The following is a 5,000-nucleotide window of genomic DNA, read 5'->3' on the forward strand; positions in this document are numbered from 1 at the left end:
CATTTATTTATTTATTTTATTTACTTTATACAATTTAATGGCATTAAAGGTAACACATGCTAATAAGAATAATGTTTATAGCCATATGGATAATCCGTAAAGGAGTCCAGGACCCCATAAAAAAGAACAGATCACCAATGAATATATATATATATATATATATATATATATACTTATACAAAATACGACAATACAGTAGTAAAATCAAAATAAAATCAATAATTCAAGAATGGATAACTAATTTAATATATTGTCCAATAAAAACTTCCTAACTCCCCGCTTAAAAATATTTACACTTACTGCCTTACAAATATCGTAGGGCAGAAGATTCCAGGAGTCAACTACCCTATGAAAAAAACTATATTTGAGTGGGTTTGTTCTTGTATATTTCTTTTTAAGAGATAAATCATCGTATTTCCTAAATGAATAACGGTCAGCATCAGAATAAAAATCAATGTAAGAATCAATATTGACATTGCTTATTCCATTGAGAGCTTTATATAAAAAAGTAACATCAGCTAGAATTCTCCTGTTTTTAAGTGACATCAAATTTAGCTTCTTTAAACGGGTCTCATAATTGTCCTCAGTCTTCAAAATGAACTTGGTTGCTCTTCTTTGTACTTTTTCAACTTTTTCTATGTTTTTTTTGGTATAGGGTGACCATACCACAGAGCAGTATTCAACATTCGATCGAACCAATGCGCAGTAGAGAGTTTTCAGAGTCTTAGTATCGTCCAGACCTCTACACAACCTTTTAATTAACCCTAACATTCTATTTGCTTTCGACACAATAATATCAATGTGCGAGTTCCAGTTAAAATTATCAGTAGTTGTAACTCCCAAGTCTTTGAATTCTTTAACTTCTTCCAAAGGAGAATTATCCAAGGAATAATTAGAGACTAAAGGTTGCCTTTTCTTTGTTAATCTCATAACTTTGCACTTTTTGACATTAAAAACCATGGCATTGTGAATACTCCACTGATGAAGATTATCCAAGTCCCGCTGAAAACAAAATTGATCACTAGCATCATCAATGACTCTTGAAATTTTACAATCATCAGCAAAAAGCGCAATAGTATTTCCAGGGAGAACGACATCGGGTAAGTCACTAATAAAAACTACAAAAAATAACGGCCCCAAAATGGAGCCCTGTGGGACACCAGACGGAACTTCTAACCAGGTGGAGGAGACACCATCCAACACAGCTCTTTGCCAACGATTACTCAAGTAACTCTCACACCACTGTAGTAGGGAGCCAGAAATTCCAAAACTACAGAGCTTCCGCAGTAAGATTGAATGATTCACTCTGTCAAAAGCCTTGGAGAAGTCCAAGAAAGCAACGTCCACCTGTCGTCCCTCGTCCAAAGCTATGACCCATTGATAATGAGTGAGGACCAATTGTGTCTCACAAGATTTCCCCTTTACGAATCCATGCTGCCACTCAGATAAATAAGGCGAAACATGTGCATAAATAGCAGTATGCACAAGACGCTCCAAACATTTTGCTGGAATAGGTAACAGGGAAACTGATCTGTAATTTTCCACAAATTCCTTATTATTGTTCTTATGTATTGGAGTGATGTTAGCGGATTTCCACAAAGTGGGCATGACTCCTGACCTTAGAGATAGATTAAACAAATGTGACAAGGGAACCGACAGTTCCTTCGCACAGATTTGTAGGATTCTGGATGGTATATTATCCACACCAGGTGATTTATGGATGTCAAGCCTTCTTAAAATTCCCTGCACTTCAAATGCTGTGGTTGTAACGTTCAGTAACAAGTTTGGATTCACAACATCTGTAGTCGGGTTGTTCACATCAACTGAATCTATTGAATAAATTGAGTGGAAGAACTTATTAAAAAGTTCCACCTTGGAAGACGTATCTGTAGAACAAACATTATCATAAATAACAGTCTCTGGAATTCTCTTAGTTTTAGATTTAACGGAGTAAAATGACCAGAAATATTTAGGATTGTCCTGAAGTTTCCCAGACAGAGATTTAAGATAGTTATAATAACTTGTATTAATAAGTCTCTTTGTTTCCTTTCTCAGCTCCTTGAATTTTAAGAATATACCCGGTAAACCATTTGATTTGACTTGCTCCCATAATTTCCTCTTCTTCCTAATTAGTTTCATTATATCGTTACAAATCCAGGGAGGCCTAGAGCGTTGCTTGAGTGTTATCTGTGGTATATGTTGATTGACAGCAGCAAACAGAAGATCCTGAAACTTTATCAGACTTGTATCAATACAGTTATCGCATGTAACTAGATTCCAGGGAATAGATTGTAAGGTCTCCTTCAAACCTTTAAAATCAGCCTTTTTGTAGCAATATACCTTTCGCTGAATATTATTAGGCTCTCTCATCTCAGCATGAAACTTAAAGGTAAGTGGATGATGGTGAGTCAAATACATGTGGATGCACCATTACATCTTCAACAAGGATGTCATTATTGGTTAGGACCAGATCCAAAATATTGCCAGAAGGTCCAGAATTTCTTAGATCTCAAGTTGCACGGAGGTTCTTTTGTACCAAAAGGAAATCATCCAAAATATAGACTGCGAGCAGTCCCTTAGGATGATCGCGCGAGCGAGGAAAGCGCGTGTGAGGAAATCGAGCGAAGCGAGCGAAAGCCAAGGGGCAGCTTCTCTCCAGTTTTCCTCTCGGCCAATTCGCTCTCTCCAGTCCTGCCGAGCTTAGACTTGACTGAAGAGGGACTGCTCGCAGTCTATCCAAAATATTACAAAAATCCTCAGTTTCAGGGTGTGGCTTCGTAGGGCATCCAAGATTCCAATCAATATGTGGAAAATTAAAGTCCCCAGTTACAACAAGATTTGAAAGACCTGTTCTAGAATATTTAACCAAAAACTCTCTAAATTGTGACAAAAATAACTCATATGCGTCCGGTGGTCTATAAAATGCAGAAAGGAGTACACAAATAGTAGCGTTTGGACAAATTTCAAGAGCTATCATCTCTAACTTAACCTCCAAGTCAGACCTGTGAATACAAGAAATATGATTCCTGACAGCTATAAGCACTCCACCACCCCGTCTATTAATCTATCCTTCCGAAAAATATTATAGCCTTCAAGCTTGAGTTCAAAGTCCTGATAGTTACGATCCAGCCATGTCTCAACTATAACAACAACATCAAACGAGTCCATAAGTAGCAATGCTTGTAGGTCAAAAACTTTGTTCCGTATACTTCTGGCATTTAAAAATAAAACTTTGGGAAAAATATTTCGCACACCGTCGGTAGAACCTGAAAGCGACGACTGTAGGCTGGCATTGATATCTCCCGTAGTTGATTCCTCGAAGAACGTATCGGTGAAGTTAAAGGGAAAAGTACAATTGGAACAGTACCAAGTTTCATCGGAGGAACCCAATTCAATATATGTTCTAATATCCATGTTGATACACTTGATGTGGTGCCATGTACAACAGCCGTCACAGAGAATTCCTTTTTGATTTGAGCGAACAGAATTAGAGCAAAGTCCACGCGGATGCTTCCACGTGGGCTGCTTTCTTTTAACACGAGTAGTGTTGTCGTGTGCCGATGTACTGCCATAACCAGGATTCGGATGCATATCCCCACATAACAATAAGTTATCCAGTTGGAATGAGGCAGGTGAATTGCTATAAAAGCTAATTTTACGAAAGAAGAAATGCCTCTTACGCTTAAACAAACCAAGATGGCCGCTCGTCAAACGAAACTTGATAAAAACATAAAGTAACGATGTCCAAGAAATTCTTATGAGTATGTTTCACATCCTAGGGATTCAATATTTCCTACGTTGCAGTAATATTATATATACAATAATAACGATTCTCTAATTATATTATTATATTATATTATATTCAATGATATCAAATATTGTAGGACCTGTATTTTGCCCCACATCATCACCTGTATTTTTAGGTATTACGAATGCTGTGTGTACCATCAATGTTTATTACTGCTACTCCAGTAGATGCTGCTAGTAACACTGTTGGATTCTCAGGATTCATTGGAGCATGTCTATTGATTTTTACTACAGTGTGGTAAATTGTTTTAAACAAATGGCTTTTCCCAGCACCACCACCTCCAGTTATAAACAAATAAACTGGTTCAACATTTTGTGACTTCAGGCTGTTGAGGTTTTCATTTATTTCTAGTCCATGAAAGCACCCTGTTGAAAGCTTTGCATTGCGTTTTTAATTATTTAATGATCTAACTGATTGACGTAATTGGTCATCAGATATTCCTCTTGACTGTTTATACATTGTTATTGCTGATGGACTGTGATTTCCAGTAGTTTGGGAATTTGCACTAAGCTCTGAGGGTACTTGTTCATTGAACACCTTATCTGCTGATGATTCATCCTAGAAATCTAGTTGAATTTCAGCATTCTCTTGATCATTTATAAGATCATATGAATAAATGACAGTGCCATTCTTGTTTTTTAGCCATTCTAATGCTTCTGTTACTAGTAAATAACTGATAGAAATGATGTAGTGTGCACCAAAAGTTGTCTAAACTGTGCAAATGGCAATAAGAGAAAGATTAGCGGCAAGACATCGATGTAAAATTCTGAACAGGTCCTGAAATTTGAAGCATATTGAAGGAACCCATTTCACTGCTGCATTGTTATGGCAAATTTTCAACCAATCACGCATGGACGCATGGTGCCATATTGCCAAATACATTAAATTAATTTATGAATTGAGTTCGGCGCAACAATAGCACGCCGTTTGAAACCAAGTCGTGCTACTGCCGTTCTAAGTAGTGCCGAACCTAATTCAACCGTGCCGCGCTTAATGGTTTCAAACGGCGTGCTACTGCCGTGCTTACATCGAAATGACAATTTCATTTGAGTTCGGCACGGCAGTAGCACGACGTTTGGAACAGGCCTAACTTTAATGGATTAAGCACGTGATAAGACACATCCAAAATTGTAAACTGGAACAAGACTGCTATAATGAGCCAGGTAATTTGAGCTGCCGGGTGGCGTTGCGG

At 37.5% G+C, this 5,000-nt stretch overlaps 1 protein-coding gene across 3 annotated transcripts in view; it reads left to right on the forward strand.

The window, feature by feature from the left end:
- The window catches only part of LOC138026871 (uncharacterized), a 75,490-nt gene that overhangs the window by 61,285 nt on the left and 9,205 nt on the right, over positions 1-5,000 (forward strand). The window lies entirely within an intron of this gene.

This window comes from Montipora capricornis, chromosome 12 (genome assembly GCF_036669925.1).
Source record: "Montipora capricornis isolate CH-2021 chromosome 12, ASM3666992v2, whole genome shotgun sequence".
NCBI classification, from domain to species: domain Eukaryota; kingdom Metazoa; phylum Cnidaria; class Anthozoa; order Scleractinia; family Acroporidae; genus Montipora; species Montipora capricornis.